Here is a 25485-nt window from a genome sequence, read left to right as displayed (position 1 = left end):
TACATGAATGATAAACATTTACAATGTAGATTTCACCATCATAGTGACACACCGAAGATCTCATAGTGAAGCATTAGATTGCAGGTGTTGGTGAGGTTAATATACTCCCCCTCCCCCCAAAAAATATTTTAAAAAACAATTTTACGGACCAAAATGCATTTGCAACTGTCCCCTGGTAACAGCTTGGATATGATTGGTCATGTATTCAGAAAAAAATAATACATATCATCATGTAGATCTAAATAGGCCTTCGGTATGTATAAAAGAAAGATCAGCAAACCATAGAATAATTTCTTATTAAACCTTTTGTTGTTGATGGTTTTTGGACATTTTTATTTCTGGGCAATTTTCACATTTTTGAAATGTACAAAGAAAACCAAGACAACAGAATAAAATTAAGCATTTACAGAACGTCATCCACAGTCCCGACCAAATCTTGTGCATGCGCCATGCAACCACAAACCAGCGCATGTGCCGAAGACTCAGTTCACAATAGGGCTTGACCATCTGCGCATGCACATATAGATATTTTGCTTATTTCTTTTTTTCCCCTTCTAAAGTAATAAAGAGTATGCTGGCATGATAATTAATAACATCTTATGAGATTATTCATGTTTCCTTGGTCAAACATCATTGTGACAAATATGGAGTAATGAGGGACGCACAAAGGGTCTGTTCAGATGAATATAAAATAGAGTATGCTGTCCATTCATTCAAGGGACAGCACACAGACTCATTACAGCCAATAAGGACGGTGTCAAGTGAGCATATTTTTCCCCGCTTTTGCGTGCGCAAAACTCCAGCTTGCAAAATACGAAGAATAGATCCAATTGATTTCAATAGGTTAATTAATTTTTTTTGTGTGTGTGTGCGGCTCTTGCAGGCGCAAAAAAATAGGTCCTGCTCTATTTTGTGCACATTGCGTACCAAAGAGCCCCGTAGAGGTCCATGGTTGTGGTGCAAATGTGCACATATACAGTATATACACAGGTATGCACAAAATGTGGCACAAACCCACGCCCACCAGCGACTCGTTTGGATTAATAACTATTTAAATAAGGACTATTGTGAACTAGTAGAGCCTGCGCAAATATGACAGTATTTGGGCAGGCACGCAGGTAAACTACACTCACTCTCTGTGCAAAAAATGTTGTCCAGAAGCGAGCGTATTTGGCAATACACTCATGTGATGCCGCCCTAAGGCTGATGGTCCTTGGGGAAGAAAATGCTGCATGACCTATTCTTGTCCATTTTCAAGTACGGGATAGCACATGCAATTAATATTGGGGAGTAATAGGCTGAACTGTATGGACATATGTCTTTTTTGGCCTTACATGCTATGTTAATGTGCAGGGTTTGTGTGTATAGGAGAGGTGTCCATGTGGCTGGACAGTGTTATTCCTTGATGCTTCCATAATACATTACAATTGTAGATCAGATCTAAAACACTGGAAATTTTGTGAATTGACTTGTGACAAAGGTGGCATCCTTTGACAGTGCCATATTGAGGGCTCTTTCACACAAATGTAGCAATTTTCTGTCAGCTGTGTCATGGCCACGGCGTGACCGAAAATTGCGTGGATGGCCACACAAATCTGCTATTTGTGCGCCCCTTCAGACGTCCCGGGTCCGACCCATACACGCCGTCGGGCAGAGGGAGACAGTTTAGCTCTGCTAAACTTCCTCCCCCTTTCCGCCCGCTCACCGGCTCTTGGCAAAGGGAGGGGGCAGGATGGGGTGGGAGCTAGTGTACTAAGCTTCTGCCCCCTCTCCGCCCCTTGTTGGCTGCCAGCAATGGGAGGGTGCGGGATGCCACAGGAGCTTAGCAATTAGCCCCCGTCTTGCCCCCTCCCATTGCAAACAGCCAGCAAGGGGCGGAGAGGAGGAAGGAAGGGGGTGGGAGTTTAGCAGACATGCTGCTAACTCCCTTTCACCTCCCTTCTCCGGCAGCTTCCATAGGCTCCCATAGGAGTCTATGGGAGCCGCCGCCATATTCCGACCAGAAGATCGTTCATGAACTATCTTTCCTGTCTTGCACCGTGGGAATACACCCTTCTGAACTGATGCATTGTAAACCAATGCATCAGATGGGCAGTGTATATTGGCTGGCCCTGAAAGCGTGGCCGATATATACTCATGTAAATGAAGCCAAAGCCTTGTTTGCAATGGGAGGGGGCGGGGTGGGGCAGAACTAGTTGCTAAGCTCCCGACCCCTGCCATTGCTGGCAGCCAACAAGGAGCAGAGAGGGGGCAGGAGCTTAGCACACTAGCTCCCGCCCCGCTCTGCTCCTATCCTTGCCGAGAGCCGGCGATGGAGCAGAAAGGCGGAGGCAGTTTAGCCAAGCTAAATTCTCTCCCCTTGCCTAACGGCATTCCGGGCTTGGCGTATATGCGGCGGGCACGGGCCATCTGGACGGGCGCACAAACGGCAGATTTGTGCGCCCGTTCATGCGATTTTTGGTTGCGCTGTGGCCGTGACATGGCCGACCAAAAATCGCTACACAGGGTGAATTTTCTGCAGCAGAAAGTCCACGTCTTACATAGAAGTTTATCACTATTTGTCATGGAATTGACCCAGCTCATTGAAAAAGGTGAGTTCCTCAGTAAAAATCCTGACATGCTGCAGATTTAAAATGCTCACCACATGTCAGTTCCACTGAGAATTATGTATCTGTATTCTTTCCGTACCAAGTGAGGAGGTTTCTAAAAATCCATATCAAACCATGGTTTTAACTGCATCTCAACTACAAAAATTAAATACACCCTTAGGCCACAGAGAACCAGACGAGATAAGTCAGGTTGAAAATCAGCAGCATTATACAATGCTAAATGGCTGGCACTGTTAATGAGTGGGTGCTACTTTCTGGCTGGCACTACCATATATGCAATAGAGGCTCCGAAAGTAGACTCCAGCACAAATGTGAACAGAACCTAGAGGTGTGAAATGCTGTGGATGTGATTTTTACATGTATACCAGAGGGGGTGGAGGGATTTAACCCTTTAAGTACCAAGTCTATTTTATCATTAGGGACTCACTCACATGGGTCTAAGCGTAATGCACACCTATATGCGCTATGGGGATTTAATATACACAGCATATAATCAAGTTGATGCATATTTGTTGTGTTCTGCAAATTTAACATTCATGAAAAATACGCAGGACACATATGCCTGTGTGAGCGAGCCATAAGAGTTGATTTTCTTGTTGATTAAGTTGTTAATCTATTTTCTCTTAGACCAAACAGCAGCACAATTATGGGGTATATCTGCCCATGTGTACTAGTAAGAGAGATACAATTGGTTAATGAAAAAACTAAATTGAATTGAATTAACCCTACCCCCAACTGATATAGGGTTAATCAGCTTCTAAAAAAAATCTATATACATTGTCTCTTTCGTGGGAAGAGGGAAAACTTGTGCTGCTGTTGGAACCAAAGGAAAACAGATTAATAACTTAAATCAACTCTTCCCTTATGTCCTACAGCAGCACAATTATGGGGATCTAGCAAGAGGTATCCCTATTGGGTGGGCTCTCCTGCTGAGTTGAATTCAAAACAGTGGGACCGAGAGCCAAGGGGGGTTAACAAACAAGCAGCACTGGTAAGCCTATTATACCAGTGGTACTGTAAAACAAAGTAAATGGCCGCATTTTCTGTAATTTAACAGGACCAGTAAAAAACCATCATATCAGCATTGGTACTGCACAAAAACACAAAAACAAAGAAAAAAAATAGGGAAATATATACTTAAGAAAAAGGTCTGGGAAGGTTTCAGCACTGCATTTATCCCTGTTCCTACACAGGACAGAAATAAACATGACTGTAGTTCATAAACCTTACATGGTGGGGGAATACATGGTTAATTCAATCCAATTTAGCTTTCTCATTAAAAATTCCATCTGTCCTACCAGTACACAAGGGCAAAGATACTCCATGATTGTGCTGTTGTAGGATGTAAGGGAAAAGGGTTTTCCGACTAAAAACATTTATCATCTATTCACAAGATAGGTGATAACTGTCTCATTGCTGGGGGTCTGACCACTGGGACCGATGATGATTCTGGAATCGGAGTATTCCAAAAGCTCCATGTGAATAGAGCGGTGGTGCACATGTGTGACCATGGCTTCATTATGGAATGGAGAAAGATTGCCGAGCATATTGATCACCTTCCGTCCCATAGAGGTAAATGGGGCATTTAGTATGCTCAGATTTCAGGATCACTGGGGGTCTGATGATATTTTATCCCTATCCTGTGGATAGGGGATAAATGCCTTTTAATGGGAAAACCCTTTTAATTCCTTTTAAGGATTTTTTTGGTATTCAGGTCACTACTTTCAAAAAGCTATAATCTCTTTATTTGTCCATTAACCCCTTGCAATCCAATTTTGGATCCAGGGTTTCCTAGGGGTTTTTCTCTTTCTGCCATTATACAATGGCGCCATCTGCTGACTAGAGCCAGTAGTGCTGTATGGGACATGCTGGAGAAGCCCCCAGACAACAGAGCGGCCACTAATATACAGTAAGATTACCCTGCCGGACGTCTTCGGACATAGGAGCTGTACAGCTTTCATTTAGAATGTCTTAAGATGTCAGACAGTGGATTGGAAAGGATTAAGCCATATGTGGGTTTCTTTCGTGCAGGATAAACTGTATTTTTCAATGGCAACATTTTAGGGTGCGTAAAACTTATTGTCTGATTTTTCTTAACACCTTCTGGAATGAAGCAGAAAAAATGGCAGTAAATCAGTTATTGAATGTGTGTTTTAAAATGCTCAGCTGTTCAGCATAACTAATGTGTTTTTATTCTGTAAGTCTGTACAATTACAGCAATATACTGTATGTCTAACTTTTTATGTTTTATTACTCTGGCACAATAATAGCACAACTAAAAAAAATAATTGTTTTTGTGATCGCATTCAGAGAGCAATCATTTGTTTTATTTTTCTGACAAGTACCCATATATGGGCATCTTTTTTGTGGAACGAGTTATATTCTTTAATAAAACCAGTTTTTGGCACATAGATTTTATAGATTAACTATTATGAACTTTTTGGGGAGGAAGAATAGAAATTGGTTATTTGTCCAGGAAGTACATGACTTAGGCCTGGCCTACATGAAGACTTTTTGTGATGCAACAAATTGATTTTGACGACGGAGCTACAGCTGCACTACAAAACCAAACATTCAGTAGACTCACAACATGGTTAACATCAATCAGCACTACAGAATGCCTTTGTGTAGCCCAGGTCTGATTGACATCTGGGTCTTACCATTCCCCTTATCAATAGGATGCATCCCTACACAGTCTAATACTCGCAGCGATGATTGGGCACAGGCGGTGTGTAGCTACATGCCCGTTTGTCAATGATAATGGTAACACCCATCTCCCAAGTTATTCATTTTCAGGAGGCGTAACGAAGGAATGACAGAATGCAAATTCTAAGAAAAGATGCCTCCGAATTGTTATTTCATAGGTAATACAAGGGGTATGAGCAAGTTAAGCAAAATCTGCTGTGATACAGGTGGTATGCTGTAATTTTTCCAATTATGGGGCGGGGGTGGGGGGGCGACAATATTGCATGTGGGCTGGTGAAGTTTGTGTGGCAGGGCTGCTTTTTAATCTTAGTCCAACCCTGCATGTATGTCACTGAATATGTCTTCCAACCCAAGAAGAAATTGCATTTAGGACAGGAGCTCTAGATGGGAATGTAAAACATGGCTTTATGCAAAAACTGTCTCATTTAATCATGACAGTTTTAGCATTTTCTGGGTATGGCATCAGAGATGTAAAGGTGATTATTATTCTGCATCTTAAATACTTTCACAAGTGTCAGTTTAGAGATTGAGAATGAAAACTGAGAACTGTCTAAAACATCCCCAACACTTGAAATGTTGTTGATTGTCAACCTTATCACATTATCTGGAATATAAAGACCCTCTAGGGAAAAGTTTTCTTAAATTACACCATTTGATATCAGAGTTTTTAGTTATCTCTATGGGTAATCTAATCAACACAAATATAATGAAGAAGGTAAGGTGTTACAAACACTTGAAATAATGGCACTAGAGCCACTATAAATACTCAAAAACTTTCTGTGTTATTGTAAAGTTGATATAAGTAAGTGATTACCATATCAGAGCAAAAGAAGAATGTATTGCAGAAAACTAAACACTTGAAGGGAGGCTCTAGTACCCTGTTGTACCGCCTCTAGCCTGGATGTAAGATGTGATACAGGTGGGCATGGAGGCTCTAGTACCCTGTTGTACCGCCTCTAGCTTGGATACAAGATGTGATACAGGCGGGCATGGAGGCTCTAGTACCCTGTTGTACGGCCTCTAGCTTTAATACAAGATGTGATACAGGCAGGCATGGAGGCTCCAGTACCCTGTTGTACCGCCTCTAGCTTGGATACAGTACAGTTCAAAAATAGAATAAGACTAGCAGCACTCACATGAAAACACCAATCATTTGGTGGAGCAGATGATCTCTCTGAGGACGCCAGCCTGATAGGATCGGGCCCAAATCCAACAAGTAGTATCTATATGCAGAAAAGGCAGCGTCCACACTGATGTATTATATAAAACTAACCTTATCCACCCCGCTCATCAGGTGCACCATATATATACAAATTACAGACATTGTGTAACCAATCACATACAAATACATAATAAAATCAACCCCTTACCAGGTGTTGTTGGTTTGTATATATATGGTGCACCTATGTATGTTTAGTGGGCTTGACAAAGACTTCATTTAGAGGTCGAAACGTTGCCACTGATGACCGGGGTGGATAAAGTCGGTTTTATATAATACTAGCTTACCCGTCGCGCGTTGCTGCGAAGACAGACATACATACATTCGTTTTTATATATCTAGATAACAACCAATCACAGCGCAGCTTTCAAGTTACCTCAGCGGTATAATATATAACAACCAATCAAAGCGCAGCCTTCATGTTACCTCAGTGGTATAATATATAACAACCAATCGCAGCGCAGCTTTCATGTAACCTCAGTAGTATAAGAAGTAGCAACCAATCACAGCACAGCTTTCATGTTGCCTAAGCAGTATAATATATAGCAACCAATCACAGCACAGCTTTCATGTTACCTCAGCAGTATAAGAAATAGCAACCAATCACAGCACAGCTTTCATGTTACCTCAGCATTCTCAATATCCAGCAATTGTCAAGCGAAACGTTCGGCGCATGCATCATTTTGTAGTTGAACAAGCATCCCGTTGCTCGTAATGCCTTTTGCTTTCGTGCTTGAGATGGAAATCAAACGATCTTTGTCTGGGGGGCATAACTGTCGATAATGCTCACACGCGCGCCACCTATCGTAGGATAGATGTACTATGCCAGTAATCTTCCCAGGAGTGTACTCAACAACTTCCCAAAGTTTCATGGCGATTAGATGAATGGTGTAGTAATGCATAAAGGACAGACAGACATACATTCATTTATATATATATAGACGACATCAGGAAGTGAGAGAATTAGATTCCGTACGTAAAATTTGGACGCTAATTTTTCTGTGCTTAGAATTGAATAATCGAGTTGGGACCCATTAACTTTTCCTTTTTATGACATAATCAATGCTCATGCCAAATTTCATGTTTCTATGACATTGCGAAGTGAGAAAATTAGATTCCGTACGTAAAATTTAGACGCTAATTTTTTGGTGCTTAGAATTGAATAATCGAGTTGGGACCTATTAGCTTTTCCTATTTAAGACATAATCAATGCTCGTGCCAAATTTCAAGTTTCTATGACATTGGGAAGTGAGAAAATTAGATTCCGTACGTAAAATTTGGACGCTAATTCTTTTGCGCTTAGAATTGAATAATCAAGTTGGGACCCATTAGCTTTTTCTATTTGCGACATAATTAATGCTCGTGCCAAATTTCAAGTTTCTATGACATTGGGAAGTGATGGAATTAGATTCCGTACGTAAAATTTGGACGCTAATTCTTTTGCACTTAGAATTGAATAATCCAGTTGGGACCCATTAACTTTTCCTATTTAGGACATAATCAATGCTCATGCCAAATTTCATGTTTCTACGACATTGGGAAGTGAGAGAATTGGTGGCAATGATGGAAATCAAACGATCTACGTGGGGGGGGGGGGTAACTGTCGATGCTCGCATGCGCGCCATTTATCATACGATAGTTTACTATGCCTATAATCTTCCCAGGAGTGTACTCAACAACTTCCCAAAGTTTCATGGCGATCGGATGAATGGTGTAGTAGCGCATAAAGGACAAACAGACAGACACGCAGACAGACACGCAGACAGTCACGCATACATTCAATTTTATATATATAGACAACACAGTGGACGCTGCCTTTTCTGCATACGGATACAAGATGCAGTACAGGCAGACATGTAGGCATACAGATTCCGTATGTCACGTCGGTCTGCATTTGCTGTAACTGAACCTTTAGATCAGTGGTTCACAAAGTGGTCTATATGGACCCCCAGGAGTCGATTTTACTTGCTGGGGGTCCATGTCAGCAAGAACAAAATTTGGGGTGCACGAGATGTAAATAGATGTCCACGTGAGTGGACTCCATTTAGGCAGGTCATCAACATTTAGGGTTTCTGTAAATGACATAATAAGCTCACACCTCACACAGATTGTGTACATACTACTTATAATAGACATAGAAATTACTTACCCCTTTGATATTTCATAAAATTGTTTATGTAGAGTTCGCGCAAATCTTCGAAGGCTCTGGCAATAGACAAACCAGACCTGCGCAGTAGATAACTTACCTATAAGGTTTCTACTTCGCATTGTTTTCACATGATCCACCAGAGCCCAAGAAGCTTTCCCCGAACCATACCTATCTGCTTTGTGGTATGCTATGTTCATGTGCAAGTTTTTACAAATTTTCATACCGGCAGCAATGCATTGATTGCGTACCTGTTGCTTAACCTGCATAATGGACTATCGCAAGAAAGTTTTTGATAGACTTTCCATCTTCATACCTCATGGAAAGGGGTTTTGGTGCGGTCACCAATCTTCTTACGAAAAAAAAGAAATTGATTGCAAGTCACTGGACGTGAAGATTTGAGACTATACCTCACTAATTTGAAGCCAAATACTGAACAATTGTTATCAGAGCATCGGGCTCATCCCTCCCATTAACAGCATTATTTGTGGATTCATTTTATGTAAGAATTTTACTAGGTTCTGATTTCTTTCATCCCAAATCCAAATATTCACTTGCATTTTGTGCCTTTTCAATAAAGATCTGAATAAAAATTGTACATGTTTTTTCTTTTATTTTACAAATGTTCACTCTACAAAAACCCTATCTTAGTGAGCAACACTGTGTCATCTGCGAAAAACCCATTTGACTTTAATAAGGCAAGGAAAATTCAATATTAGGCCGGCTGTACACAGGCGTATTTGCATTGCGGAATCTTGAACGGGCATCCACCTCCTAATTTCGCAGCAAATACCGCCCATAACAGGCTTTTAAAAAATGCTTATTGCTGCACATGAGCCGTGTGGGTGATCCGCAGTACAGAAAAGAAGAAATGACAGGTATGCACAGATGCCAGCTGGGCCCAGGGTCGGATTATGCTGAGAGCTCCGGCATGTGGAATTCGCCCCGGTCGTTTGTAGCTGGCCTTAGGCAAGCAGGGGGTCTATGGAAAACAAAAAAATTGGCAAGTGGTCTATGGGGCAAAAAAGTTTGGGATCCTCTGCTCTAGATCATGCAGACTCCTAGAGTGTCTACGTTGATATCCTAGATGATACATGTTCTATTGGCAATAAATTTGGCAACCAAGCAGATCATGAAAGTGTGGTAATGTTGCGAAGGCTTCCTGTGATCCCCTTGTGTGTGTGGCCAAACCTTATCCTGCTGGAAAATGCCTCTTGGAAGCCTCCATGAGAGGTAACACATGTGGCCGCAGGATGTCCTGAACATATCACTGAGCTGTAGAGATGAGCGAACGTACTCGTCCGAGCTTGATACTCGTTCGAGTATTAGCGTGTTCGAGATGCTCGTTACTCGAGACGAGTACCACGAGATGTTCGAGTTACTTTCACTTTCATCTCTGAGACGTTAGCGCGCTTTTCTGGCCAATAGAAAGACAGGAAAGGCATTACAACTTCCCCCTGCGACGTTCAAGCCCTATACCACCCCCCTGCAGTGAGTGGCTGGCGAGATCAGGTGTCACCCGAGTATATAAATCGGCCCCTCCCGCGGCTCGCCACAGATGCATTCTGACAGAGATCAGGGACAGTGCTGCTGGTGCCGGAGCTGCTATAGGGAGAGCGTTAGGAGTTATTTTTGGCTTCAAGAACCCCAACGGTCCTTCTTAGGGCCACATCTGACCGTGTGCAGTAGTGTGGAGGCTGCTTTTAGCAGTGTTGCACAATTTTTTTTTGGACAGCCATTATCTGCTATTTATCCTTCTCTGCAGAAGTATCGCATCCTGGTGTACAGTGGGGATGCAGACATGGCCGTCAACTTTCTGGGCATTGAATGGTTTGTGAATGGACTCGACTTGGAGGTAAGCAGACTTAAGTGATCATGTAGGATAGTGTATTAAACATTTTCTGCATCTTTCATACAAGTTTTATATCTGCTACTCAGTAATTCTTTGTGATTCGTATTCACTTCTGTATGTACAGCCGGTGGGTTCCAGGGAGCCACCCATGGTGTCGGTCCACACGGAGTTGTAACTGCATGTGTCCACTTCTAAAGAACCCCAGTCTGACTGGGGCATGCAGACACCTTGACAGAAAGAATAGTGTGAAGGCTGCGCAGGGACACTTTGGTGTGCGCTGTGGACACTGGGTCGTGCGGGGGGGGGGGGGGGGTTGGGCAGCATGTAACCCAGGAGAAGTGGCAGCGGAGTGTCATGCAGGCAGTGATTGTGCTTTGTTGGAGGTAGTGTGGTGCTTAGCTAAGGTATGCATTGCTAATGAGGGCTTTTCAGAAGTAAAAGTTGTTGGGGGGGGGGGCACTCTTGCCGCTATTGTGGCTTAATAGTGGGACCTGGGAACTTGAGATGCAGCCCAACATGTAGCCCCTCGCCTGCCCTATCCGTTGCTGTGTCGTTCCCATCACTTTCTTGAATTGCCCAGATTTTCACAAATGAAAACCTTAGCGAGCATCGGCGATATACAAAAATGCTCGGGTCGCCCATTGACTTCAATGGGGTTCGTTACTCAAAACGAACCCTCGAGCATCGCGATAATTTCGTCCCGAGTAACGAGCACCCGAGCATTTTGGTGCTCGCTCATCTCTACTGAGCTGTCATTGTTCCTTGTACCACTACTATGGATGACCGACTGTTGTATGCGATGGCCCCCAGACCATCACACCAGCATTGGGGGCAGTGTGCTGCTCCACAGCAAAGGCAGAGGCACTCACCCCTAGGTCTTCCGACACAAACATGGTTATCATCAATGCCCAAACTAAGCTTAGGTTTGTAGCTGAAAAGAAACTGGTTCCACTCCATAGCAGTCTAGTTTCGTTGTTCACGACATCACTGCAAACAAAGACGATGGTGGGTATCAAAGGCAATACACTTAATGGGCACCATGAGAACCAATGTCCTTCTGCCGAGCACTTGGAAATGGGTCCGACAGACACAGGAGCCTGCAATGATGCTGCCACCTGTCTCTGGATGATGGACAATGAAACAGTCAGAGTTGCAATCCTCTCTAGTAGTCAACAAGCTCTACGCAAGTGGAAAAAGAGGTCAACTACACACAAATGAAAGCTTATTAATAGGCCAAGGGTGAAACCACTTTTAGGGCCTCAGGTGGCAAGACCGTTCATCTAATCACACCACAACTCTAATCATTTGTATATCTGCATGAGATGTAACTACATCCCGGGTTTTGCACCAAAACGACATCTTCTAGGTGCTTGATTTTTTTGGGACAATGAGTGTGTGTGTGTGTGTATATATATATATACTGTATATATATATATATATATATATACACACATACACACAAACACACACACACACATATATATTCTGTACATATATACTGCATTGTGATGTGTTATATGCATACTAAACCACTAGAAAAATATCGACAATCTACTATATTTGAGGACATTGTGCCAAAATGCATGCATTTCCCAATTGGTGACAACTAACCAACACATTTTTTGTTTTTTTTTTCTGATGAGAAGCATTATACTATATAGTGATCAAAAATAATGCTATGAATGGGAATCTTGAAGGATTGCAAGAGAGAAAAATACATAGGGGACTATGGGGTAGCTCAGTAAAGCTATTCTCAGTGTTGCAACCTGCTTCTATAGGGGCTTCCTGGTTCAATTGCTGGATTGATTGTTTGACATATCTTGTATACTGAGTCAATCTATTTGCTTGCTGTATGCAAAATTCCTATCACCTCGGTAGGATTGCATGGGTCATTATTCCTATTCAGTATCACAGTGAACAGGTTACATTCCAGCAGATCTTGTATACAATAGTAGACACACAAGCCCAGCTTGAGTTCCTCCTCGAATGAGGTTTATGATAGGGATTCAGTGAAAGGGTGCAGAGGTAGATTATTTTTATGAAGGGTGGTCCCACTGAGACTAGAGAGACGAAAGAAGAATGTTTGACAGGGAAATCTGCCATAATGAGGTATGATCCCACGCAGTGAGTGGGAGTTTAGAAAAGCAGCTACAGCGTTAACACTGTCTATGCGGAGAAAAGCCAGATAATTATGTATTTAGTCCACCTTATAGTGAAGAAGAAAAACATGATGATTACTGTATGTTGCACTATTAGGGTACAAGTACAGTTATGTATAGAAGCATGTATTGCCTGTATTTGTAGATAAAATCCTTCTATTGCTCTAGCATTACTAGGAATAGTTGTAGGTCTACAAATCTTATAATAATGATATTTACACCTGCAAACACTCCAGGCATCTGTATGTAATTTAAAATTTGCAATATTACTTGTCAGGCAATGTAGAAAATGGATTAAAAATCTAATTAGAAGTGCAATTCCTCTAGCAGATCTGTACATATTTGTTCTACAAATTGAGTAAAATAACATTGATGGCAAGAAAGCTGCAGCAGAGGCGGAGGTATAATATAGAGAAAATTATAAAATTGTGATGACGTGTCACCATGTCTTACCGGCTGTACAGTGGATTTGTACGGTAGACCATTGTTTAATCAATATGTCTCAACAGTAGATAATATGCAGCTAAGAATGATTGGGATTAGAGATGAGCGAGTATACTCGCTAAGGGCAATTACTTGATCGAGCATTGTCCTTAGCGAGTACCTGCCCGCTCGGAAGAAAAGATTCGGCTGCCAGCGTCTCCCCCCCCCCCCGCTCCCCCCTGCTCACCACTGCAACTCACTTGTCACCCGCGCCAGGAGCTGAACCTTTTCTTCCAAGAGGGCAGGTACTCGCTAAGGACAATGCTCGCTCAAGCAATTGTCCTTAGCGAGTATGCTCGCTCATCTCTAATTGGGATGTTACAACTTTCAAGACACATAGAAGAAATATAAGACATGGTCTTGTATTCATAACAGAAACTGCAGATATGGATAGAAACAGATTTGCTGGATATGGTACGAGGGTACGGTCTCGTGTAGAGTATTTACAGCTCAAAATCCGCATACCTACCGCTGAGGTCACACACTTAGCATGGGATCACACTACCTGGAAGGCGACGGATACCGGGAGGACTTCCATCATTAAGGGACGAGAGCGCCCAGGATATCAGTAAGACAAGTAGAAGTTAGTTTGTTCTTTCAATGTAGTACACTCCGTTCAGAATTTTCTCCCCCTTGTAAAGAGACCCCCTGGTCCCAAGACAAAATTTAGATTTAAACTACCTGAAGGTGGGTGATGATATTATGTGGTGCTCTCCTTTCTCATGATTCTGGCATAGACCCCTGGCTCCTGGGCCTTTCTTTTGTCTTCTAAATGATACATAATGTGCATTGGTAGTGCTTCGGTAGTCTATGACACTACATGCTGCTCTCTACTTGGCCAACGCTTCTCATGTGACCAGTGCTGGCCAATCAGAGAGCAATGTGTAGTGACTTAGACTGCTGATGTACAGTGTGAATCTGACAGTGAGAGCAGCACTGTGGCCATCTTTGAAGAAAGAAGAGAAACCTTTAAACCTGTAGATCCATGGCAGAACAGTGACAAAGGAGGTCACAGGGTAATATTGCTCTCCCCAGTGTACCTTCACATTTTGTTCCTGGGACCTCGGGGGGTCACCTAAGGTCTCAGCTCTGACGTGGTCACTAGAGATGAGCGAGTCTACTCACTAAGGCTAACTACTCGAGCGAGTAGTGCCTTAGTCGAGTATCTGCCTGCTCGTGTCTAAAGATTCGGCTGCCGGCGGGGGGCGGGGAGTGGCGGGGAAGAGCGGGGAGGAATGGAGGGGAGATCCCTCTCTCCCTCTCTCCCCCCGCCCCCCCCTGCTCACCGCCACAACTCACCTGTCACCCGCACCAGCAGCCGTAGCAAGTACACTCACTTATCTCTAGTGGTCACTGCAGAACACTGAGTTAAAGGCGTTATTCTGTAATTAAATTTAACACCACAAGTCCTGAAAGGCTGTTAATATCTAACACAAAACAATAGCCTTTTCATCATTTCTTGCTGCTGTTTATCTGCGCTGCTGGGCTAAGCTCTAGACAGAATCAGTCTCCTTTCCCCTCTGACAGCTAACAATATACTTCCTTCTTATTTTTCCTGCATCAGGAGCTATCCTGCTGATCTACTGCAAGGGTTTGGTCCTTCCCTGAGAAGCAGAGCAGAAAGCTATTTCTATTGGCTACTTTCTATGAACAGTATATAACTATGAAGAGAGCTGGCTGTAGGGAGAGTGACTGAGCACAGGGGCATAACTATAGGACTTGCGGTTGCTCCCGGGCCCAGGAGCCTTAGGGGGCCCATAAGGCCTCTTCTCCATATAGCAAGCCTAGTGGTATGAATAAAGCATTGTAGTTGGAGGCCCTGTTACAGATTTTGCATTGGGATCCAGAAGCTTCAAGTTACGCCTCTGGGCTACATCATATATGTAAATTAGCATGGTCTGTGTATAGGTAGAGGTACAGATGGAGGAGGGGATCCAGCTGAACTTTTGCACCCTGGCCCCTGAGCCTTTAGTTACACCCCTGACTGAGCATGTGTGTCCGCCAGCACTCGGCTCATGAGGTGGATGTGCACATTGTTATACAATGTAACTCCCCACAAGATTATTTTTACAGCATGTAATTGCTTAAACTGCTAATTTGTGTGGTCTTTATAATGAGGTGGGACAACCTCTTTAAAAATAGCTGTTCCTTCATAGTTTGAGACCCATGTACACAGACTAAAGAGTGTAATTAAAACTATTGGTGCCTCGACTAGATACTCACTTGAAGGCATATAGTTATGCATCAATTATTGTGTCTAATGATCGTTAAAGCTGTAGATGAATTTGTAGAGATTTGTTTTCACTATAACATTAATGAGCATTTTCCTGTTGATCAATGCCAAAGTCTAATTAAATCCACACTTATTCAATGTTATGCAATAAGCCATGAACAAATCAAGTGGGTGATTTTTTTTAAATAGGAACTGTAGGACCTTAACAAGTGCTTACGTCAACTGCTCAGATATTTAACCCCTTAAGTGCATGGCCTATTTTGGACTTTAGGACACAGCAAATATTTGGGTATTTTTATTTCCTTTTTTCAAAACCATAACTTTTTTATTTTTCCATCGACATGGCCATATGAGGGCTTGTTTTTTGCAAAGCAAACTGCATTTTTCATTGGTACCATTTTTGGGTACATATAATGCACTTTTGCACAATAAAAAACATTTTTTTTTAATTATTATTTTTTTACATCTTTGTATTCAAAGTAAATCATAAACAGTATGATCGCTATGATAATGCTTGCAGAACCCATGTACTGCAATGTATCACTTACAATAGCAATCATAAGTCATGGGAGGCCCGGACACTAGTGTCTGGCATTCGGTTGCCATGGCTGCTGATAAGCCGTATATGATTACATCGTGGATGGCCAAAGATGTCGTAGAGGGAGCGTGACTTGTGACTTTTAGTGGTAATAACTTTGGAGTGCTTTTACTTATGCAAGTAATTCTGAGATCCTTTTCTTCACTTTGAACATCAGAAAGCATGTAATTTTTTTAAGGGACCAATTCAGTTCTAAAGTGACATTCAGGGGCCTATATATTAGAAATCCCTATAATTGACCTCATTTTAAAAATGACATTTACAACATTTGGTAACTCTTTAGGGTGCTTCACACTAACTAATGCAAAGTGGAGGATAAATTTGAAAATTTCTTTTTTTCCCTTACTGCGCTTGCCAATGAAAACACTTTTCACAATTTTTTTTTCTTTCATCGCCATATTCAGAGACCTATAACTTTATAAATTTCTCATCTACACAGCTATATCAGGGCTTGATTTTTGCGTGACAAGTTGTCGTTTTCATTTGCGCTATTTTAGGATGCATGTAACTTTTTGATCATTTTTTGTGTGTTTTTGGAGCTTAGATGTACAAGAAACCGAAAGTCTGACTTTTTTTTTTCACCGTTGACCGTGTGAATGATACGTTATTCTAATTCTGCAGGTCATTAAAATTCTGGCGGTGCCAAATTCTGTTGTTTATCTTTTACTTTGGAACAACGCTGTACGTGTATGGTGCGTTTCGGGAAAGGGTTAGAGACAGCATTTCTTCAGTTCTCTGGAATGTGCTATCGCAGATAATCAGGTTAGTCCCAATGCCCACAGTGCCCACAGTGCCCTAAAAACACATTTTACAGAGACCTACCATACGCCTTAATATAACTCTTCTTCTTTTACCCCACTTCTATATTTTCCCTCAGAACCTGGGCCCTTTCATCCCATTGTATCCCCTACATGCCATATGCTCAAATGCACTTCATATCTGTATACGTATATAGTTTCTGGCTAATGATTGGCTTACACAGCTTACCCATTATTTAAAAGCTGGTTGGACCATTGTACAGAAGAAGAATGTGTACCTCTTGTGTTATCCCTGTGTCCTCATAGATTATAAACTCTTGTGAGCGGGGCTCTCACTTCTATTATTCAAACTTTCTATTAGTTTAATACTGTATGGAATCTTTTATTTTATCTATGTTCCCTTTGCATTATAAAGTGCTGAGAAATAAGTAGTAAACATAGAGCTGACATCTAGCTTTGCTATAGTCTTAAAGGGACACTGTCACGATCTTGGACCACCATAAACTATGTTATGGGGCATGAAGGTGAGGGAACGGGCAATCTGGGCAGCTGTGTTTCATATTCACTGGGCACTCTGATCCAGCACTGTGTCCCCGCGATGTTGGCTCATGCTAGTAGCTTGACTCTTTCTGCATGCGCATCTCCCATAGGAGGTGCATGCACAGAAACAGACAAGCTGCTGGCATGCGCCACCTTAATGGGAATAAGGCGTATAATCACAGCTCCCCAGACTCCCAAGGTTCCTGGCAGGTCGCTTTAAATAAATAATGTAGCTACTGTATAACCCATACTCAATTTTTTTCACAGTAATGTTTCATCTGAGCACCTGAAAACCACTCCATTCTAGTCCTATCAGATAAAAAAAGGAAATTAATTAAATACTCAGAAAAAGTCCATTATAGCTGACATAAAGACAATTTACACTGGTCTACAACAAATTTGCTGACCGCATGATTAGATTTGATCTTTGTAGATTTCTGTGGGCTGAATTCAAAAGGAAATCGCTGATATTGTTTTTGACAAACAGACTGTTCATTATGTGTCTATTGAACACATATGAAGGATCTATATGATTGACATATGAAATAAATGAGCTAGAATCTAAAGACTGAATCAAAGAGATATCATGATTGATCCTTTCAAATGAGATTAAATAAACAGAGAGCTAGAACTGCTAAATAATGTTGAACTCTTCCATGATTCCGGCTTAGGAATAAAGGGAAGTATTAGACATTTGATCCTATTGCAGTATAATTACTTTGACCCTTTCCAATTTACTGTCTGACGTCTGAAGACATTCTGATTGAAGGCTGTACAGCTGCAATGTCGGAAGGCATCCGACAGGGTATTCTTTCCATAGATTACTGGCAGCTCTGTTGTTAGAGGCCTCTTCAGCATGTCACATACTGCAGTACTGGCTCTAGCCAGCAGATGGTGCCATTGTATAATGTCAGAAAGAGAAAGCCCCCTAGGAAACCCTGAATCCAAAATTGGATTGCAAAGGGTTAACAGACAATAAATTCAATAGGCAGTTATTCTTTTGAAAGACTACACTAAACTAGATAATATAAATAGTCCTACAAAGTAGAAGCCTGTAGATATAAGTCATAGTCCGTACGGAGTATCTACAAGAGAGAGATCATCAGTGTGCCAAGAAGAACCAAGAGGTAAATGCTATGCATGATTAGCGCTTTATTTATTATACTAGATACTATGTTTTATAGCTGTAAGCTCATTGTTGCTCATTCCAACACTAATCTTGTCATACATATTGGTATGTCTTACATGCTAATATGCAACATGGTATGAAGTACCTTTAGAAGATAGCTATAGTTAAAGAATTTGATGTAAGAAACGTTTCATTTTTGTCAAAGGGTTTGTGAACACAGTGAAAAGCATAGAAAGGGATACTTGGTGTTTCTGAGGTTGTTACAAACTTTTTTGGCAATACCAGGGCCAAAAATGATGCACCCCTAGTTCAAACTTGATGATTTCTTTTCATAGACTGGGAGCAAACATGAATGTTAAGATGAATTTCCTCCACAGTCTAAACTATTTCCCTCCAAATCCTGGAGCGAAGAGCAAGGAGAATGCTTCTACTGGGACATTAAACCATGGAACACAGATATCAAGGCTTGTAGAAAAGAAACATGATGGCAGACTACCGCCTGTGGTTGCAGCGTTACAACCTTGGTCATATCTACAGAAAATCAAAAAAAGGAAATTTGTGCCAAACAATTAGTTGTTTACAGAACTATTGATCTTTTCTTTCATTTACTAACTTCTCTTTTTGCACTGGACCAATATTATGTTATTATGTTCCTCACAAGTTTATTAATTCCTCAATTTAAACTGAGCAATGTGTAAACAAACATTTCTCATTTGTAGAAAAAAGCTGACCTGATGTATCATTTCTGACTTCATATTTGGAATCAGTGCCTTCAAATTGTGAAGGATCAGTACAAATAGTTAGGTCAGCACAAAAAAAATGATATAGACTAATGTAATTTGGGTGAACATCTGTGACAAGGTCATTGGTTGGATCAATCCCATTTCAAGCAGCAGGTCCAGCTTAAACAATCTGATTATAGGACAGGGGACTGTCAATTGATTGGGGTATTTTTCTCCAGAGGAAACTGTCATTGCTCTATGGAAGCCAAAGCAGGGCACTAGAAAATCTTCTAATGGGCATAGGTTTATACAAAATAACGGGATCATTTTTTTCATTGTTGGTTCATTCACTAATTGTTCAGTTTAAACAGTGCTCGTTCAGTCTTTCACATTCACTTATACAGCGCATTATGCATAGCATTTTATGCACCCACTTACTCGGCCTCCTGCTTTAGAGGATGAGCTGATAGGGGTAGCATGTTCCATATTTGGTGGACATGCCCTGGGGTAGTTTATTTTTGGTCTATATATATATATATATATATATATATATATATATATATATTTGGTCCAGAATCTGTAGCCTAGGTCATAGCTCCTTTGATGCAATCCATGGATGACCTTACTACATCATGACATACAAGCATTATCTCATTCTCAACTTTGCCTCTTTACTTTCCTTCTTTTGGCAGCTAAACAAACTATAAAGATATAATAAAATCAACATTCCTTCACAATATGTTAGGGCTAGGATGAATTCGCTTTTCATAAACAATAAATTATCCATATTATTTTAGATAAGCATGATTTGTTCTTTAAAACCTTGATTGATTATGCTCATCCTCATCTCTAACCCCTCAACCCTGCCCTGACGCGGAGTATTTGCTTTACTTAGCCTTTATGTAGCGCTCTTTCCAGGCTTGCCTATGTCCACCCACCCCTCCCAACTCTCTCTCTTTCTTTCTTCTTCTATTGTCTCCACTTTTTTTCTATACAAGGTCTAAAATTACTCCAGTTTATAACATCACAATTTTGTGAAATGTTACATTTGCTGCTTTATTAAAACAATAAAAAATTAAATAGAAAAAAGTGAAGTTTTAACACAAAGAGGTGAATAGAGATGAGCGAGCACCAAAATGCTCGGGTACTCGTTACTCGGGACGAAATTATCGCAATGCTCGAGGGTTCGTTTCGAGTAACGAACCCCATTGAAGTCAATGGGCGACCCGAGCATTTTTGTATATCGCCGATGCTCGCTAAGGTTTTCATTTGTGAAAATCTGGGCAATTCAAGAAAGTGATGGGAACGACACAGCAACAGATAGGGCAGGCGAGGGGCTACATGTTGGGCTGCATCTCAAGTTCCCAGGTCCCACTATTAAGCCACAATAGCGGCAAGAGTGCCTCCCAACGACTTTTACTTCTGAAAAGCCCTCATTAGCAATGCATACCTTAGCTAAGCACCACACTACCTCCAACAAAGCACAATCACTGCCTGCATGACACTCTGCTGCCACTTCTCCTGGGTTACATGCTGCCCAACCCCCCCCCCCGCACGACCCAGTGTCCACAGCGCACACCAAAGTGTCCCTGCGCAGCCTTCAGCTGCACTCATGGCCTCATAGCCACACCACCCTCATGTCTATTTATAAGTGCGTCTGCCATGAGGAGGAACCACAGGCACACACTGCAGAGGGTTGGCACGGCTAGGCAGCGACCCTCTTTAAAAGGGGCGGGGCGATAGCCCACAATGCTGTACAGAAGCAATGAGAAATATAATCCTGTGCCACCGCCATCAGGAGCTGCACACGTGGGCATAGCAATGGGGAACCTATGTGCCACACACTATTCATTCTGTCAAGGTGCCTGCATGCCCCAGTAAGACCGTGGTTTTTTATAAATAGTCACAGGCAGGTACAACTCCGCAATGGGAATTCCGTGTGCACCCACAGCATGGGTGGCTCCCTGGAACCCACCGGCTGTACATAAATGGATCCCATTGCAGTGCCCATCACAGCTGAGGTAACGTCCGATTAAATGCAGGTGGGCTTCGGCCCACACTGCATGCCCCAGTCACACTGGGGTTCTTTAGAAGTGGACACATGCAGTTACAACTCCCTGTGGACCCACAGCATGGGTGGGTGCCAGGAAGCCACCGGCGGTACATAAATATATCCCATTGCATTGCCCATCACAGCTGAGGTAATGTCATGTTAAATGCAGGTGGGCTTCGGCCCACACTGCATGCCCCAGTCAGACTGGGGTTCTTTAGAAGTAGACACATGCAGTTACAACTCCCTGTGGACCCACAGCATGGGTGGCTCCCTGGAACCCACCGGCGGTACATAAATATATCCCACTGCAGTGCCCAGCACAGCTGATGTAACGTCAGCTTTAATGCAGGTGGGCAAAAAATTAATTGGATTACACTGTAGGCGAGGGCCCCAAAGAATTGGTGTACCAACAGTACTAATGTACGTCAGAAAAATTGCCCATGCCCAACCAAGAGGGCAGGTGAAACCCATTAATCGCTTTGGTTAATGTGGCCTAATTTGTAACTAGGCCTGGAGGCAGCCCAGTTAAAATAAAAATTGGTTCAGGTGAAAGTTTCAACGCTTTAATGATCATTGAAACGTATAACAATTGTTTACAAAAATTATATGACTGAGCCTTGTGTGCCTAAGAAAAATTGCCCGTTCGGCGTGATTACGTCAGGTTTCAGGAGGAGGAGCAGGAGGAGGAGGATGAATATTATACACAGATTGATGAAGCTAAAAGGTCCACATTTTTGATGGTGATAGAGTACAATGCTTCCATCCGCGGGTGCAGCCTACGTATTGTTTAGGTATCGCTGCTGTCCGCTGGTGGAGAAGAGAAGTCTGGTGAAATCCAGGCTTTGTTCATCTTGATGAGTGTAAGCCTGTCAGCACTGTCGGTTGACAGGCGGGTACGCTTATCTGTGATGATTCCCCCAGCCGCACAAAACACCCTCTCTGACAAGACGCTAGCCGCAGGACAAGCAAGCACCTCCAGGGCATACAGTGCGAGTTCAGGCCACGTGTCCAGCTTTGACACCCAGTAGCTGTAGGGGGCAGAGGCGTCACGGAGGACGGTCGTGCGATCAGCTACGTACTCCCTCACCATCCTTTTACAGTGCTCCCGCCGACTCAGCCTTGACTGGGGAGCGGTGACACAGTTTTGCTGGGGAGCCAGAAAGCTGTCAAAGGCCTTAGAGAGTGTTCCCCTGCCTGTGCTGTACATGCTGCCTGATCTCTGCGCCTCCCCTGCTACCTGGCCCTCGGAACTGCGCCTTCGGCCACTAGCGCTGTCGGATGGGAATTTTACCATCAGTTTGTCCGCCAGGGTCCTGTGGTATAGCATCACTCTCGAACCCCTTTCCTCTTCGGGTATGAGAGTGGAAAGGTTCTCCTTATACCGTGGGTCGAGCAGTGTGTACACCCAGTAATCCGTAGTGGCCAAAATGCGTGTAACGCGAGGGTCACGAGAAAGGCATCCTAACATGAAGTCAGCCATGTGTGCCAGGGTACCAGGCCATACACGCTGAAAGGATGACAGGCAAGCAGCATGGGTACCCTCAGCAGTGGGCCAAGCTGTCTCTTCCCCCTCCTCCTCATCCTCCTCATGCTCCTCCTCCTCCTCCTCCTCAACACGCTGAGATATAGACAGGAGGGTGCTCTGACTATCCAGCGACATACTGTCTTCCCCCGCCTCTGTTTCCGAGCGCAAAGCGTCTGCCTTTATGCTTTGCAGGGAACTTCTCAAGAGGCATAGCAGAGGAATGGTGACGCTAATGATTGCAGCATCGCCGCTCACCATCTGGGTAGACTCCTCAAAATTTCCAAGGACCTGGCAGATGTCTGCCAACCAGGCTCACTCTTCTGCAAAGAATTGAGGAGGCTGACTCCCACTGCGCCGCCCATGTTGGAGTTGGTATTCCACTATAGCTCTACGCTGCTCATAGAGCCTGGCCAACATGTGGAGCGTAGAGTTCCACCGTGTGGGCACGTCGCACAGCAGTCGGTGCACTGGCAGATAAAACCGATGTTGCAGGGTGCGCAGGGTGGCAGTGTCCGTGTGGGACTTGCGGAAATGTGCGCAGAGCCGGCGCACCTTTCCGAGCAGGTCTGACAAGCGTGGGTAGCTTTTCAGAAAGCGCTGAACCACCAAATTAAAGACGTGGGCAAGGCATGACACGTGCGTGAGGCTGCCGAGCTGCAGAGCCGCCACCAGGTTACGGCTGTTGTCACACACGACCATGCCCGGTTGGAGGCTCAGCGGCGCAAGTCAGCGGTCGGTCTGCTCTGTCAGACCCTGCAGCAGTTCGTGGGCCATGTGCCTCTTCTCTCCTAAGCTGAGTAGTTTCAGCACGGCCTGCTGACGCTTGCCCACCGCTGTGCTGCCACGCCGTGCAACACCGACTGCTGGCGACGTGCTGCTGCTGACACATCTTGATTGCGAGACAGAGGTTGCGTAGGAGGAGGAGGGTGGTTTAGTGGAGGAAGCATACACCGCCGCAGATACCACCACCGAGCTGGGGCCCGCAATTCTGGGGGTGGGTAGGACGTGAGCGGTCCCAGGCTCTGACTCTGTCCCAGCCTCCACTAAATTCACCCAATGTGCCGTCAGGGAGATATAGTGGCCCTGCCCGCCTGTGCTTGTCCATGTGTCCGTTGTTAAGTGGACCTTGGCAGTAACCGCGTTGGTGAGGGCGCGTACAATGTTGCGGGAGACGTGGTCGTGCAGGGCTGGGACGGCACATCGGGAAAAGTAGTGGCGACTGGAATATGAGTATCGCGGGGCCGCCGCCGCCATCATACCTTTGAAAGCCTCCGTTTCCACAACCCTATACTGCAGCATCTCCAAGCTGATCAATTTGGCAATGTGCACGTTTAACGCTTGAGCGTGCGGGTGTGTGGCGGCGTACTTGCGCTTGCGCTCCAACACTTGCGCTAGCGACGGCTGGACGGTGCGCTGAGAGACATTGGTGGATGGGGCCGAGCACAGCGGAGGTGAGGGTGTGGGTGCAGGCCAGGAGACGGTAGTGCCTGTGTCCTGAGAGGGGGGTTGGATCTCAGTGGCAGGTTGGGGCACAGGGGGAGAGGCAGCGGTGTAAACCGGAGGCGGTGAACGGCCTTCGTCCCACCTTGTGGGGTGCCTGGCCATCATATGTCTGCGCATGCTGGTTGTGGTGGCTCCCCGGCTGATCTTGGCGCGACAAAGGTTGCACACCACTGTTCGTCGGTCGTCTGCACTCTCAGTGAAAAACTGCCAGACCTTTGAGCACCTCGGCCTCTGCAGGGTGGCATGGCGTGAGGGGGCGCTTTGGGAAACAGTTGGTGGATTATTCGGTCTGGCCCTGCCTCTACCCCTGGCCACCGCACTGCCTCTTCCAACCTGCCCTGCTGTTGCACTTGCCTCCCCCTCTGAAGACCTGTCCTCAGTAGGCGTAGCAAACCAGGTGGGGTCAGTCACCTCATCGTCCTGCTGCTCTTCCTCCGAATCCTCTGTGCGCTCCTCCCTCGGACTTACTCCAATTACTACTACCTGAGTGATAGACAACTGTGTCTCATCGTCATCGTCCTCCTCACCCACTGAAAGCTCTTGAGACAGTTGCCGGAAGTCCCCAGCCTCATCCCCCGGACCCCGGCAACTTTCCAAAGGTTTGGCATCGGTCAAACTCCTCCGGTGGGAGAGGAACCATTGCTGGCCATTCTGGGCAGGGGCCCGGGAACAGTTTCTGGGAGTCTGCCTGCTCCTCAGAATGTGTCATTGTAATGGAGTGAGGAGGCTGGGAGGAAGGAGGAGCAGCAGCCAGAGGATTCAGAGTTGCAGCAGTGGACGGCGCAGAACTCTGGGTGGTCGATAGATTGCTGGATGCACTTTCTGCATCCACGACAGGACCTGCTCACACTGCTCATTTTCTAATAAAGGTCTACCGCGTGGACCCATTAATTGTGAGATGAATGTGGGGACGCCAGAAACGTGCCTCTCTCCTAATCCCGCAGCAGTCGGCTGCAATACACCTGGATCAGGAGCTCGGCCTGTGCCCACACCCTGACTTGGGCCTCCGCGTCCTCTAGGCCTACCCCTACCCCTCAGCATGGTGTATTACCAGTAGTGCAGAAACAGAACGCTGTAATTAAATGTGCCGCTTATTGGCCTGTGGTTGGAGGCTGACTTCGCTTACGGAACGCACAGCAGAGGCAGGAAAGAATTTTGCGCAAGCCTGCTGTAACACTTAGCTGGCTGCGTATGAATTAGGAAAACTACCCCCAGCAGAGACACAGTACACTTGTGGACAGGAATACAGC

The 25485-nt window shown here is 44.2% G+C and overlaps 1 protein-coding gene across 1 annotated transcript in view; it reads right to left on the bottom strand.

The window, feature by feature from the left end:
- HTR4 (5-hydroxytryptamine receptor 4) overlaps positions 1 to 25485 on the bottom strand; it is a 373357-nt gene that overhangs the window by 31114 nt on the left and 316758 nt on the right. The window lies entirely within an intron of this gene.

This window comes from Eleutherodactylus coqui, chromosome 2, assembly GCF_035609145.1.
Source record: "Eleutherodactylus coqui strain aEleCoq1 chromosome 2, aEleCoq1.hap1, whole genome shotgun sequence".
NCBI lineage: Eukaryota > Metazoa > Chordata > Amphibia > Anura > Eleutherodactylidae > Eleutherodactylus > Eleutherodactylus coqui.
This window is presented reverse-complemented; position numbering and strand designations above follow the sequence as displayed.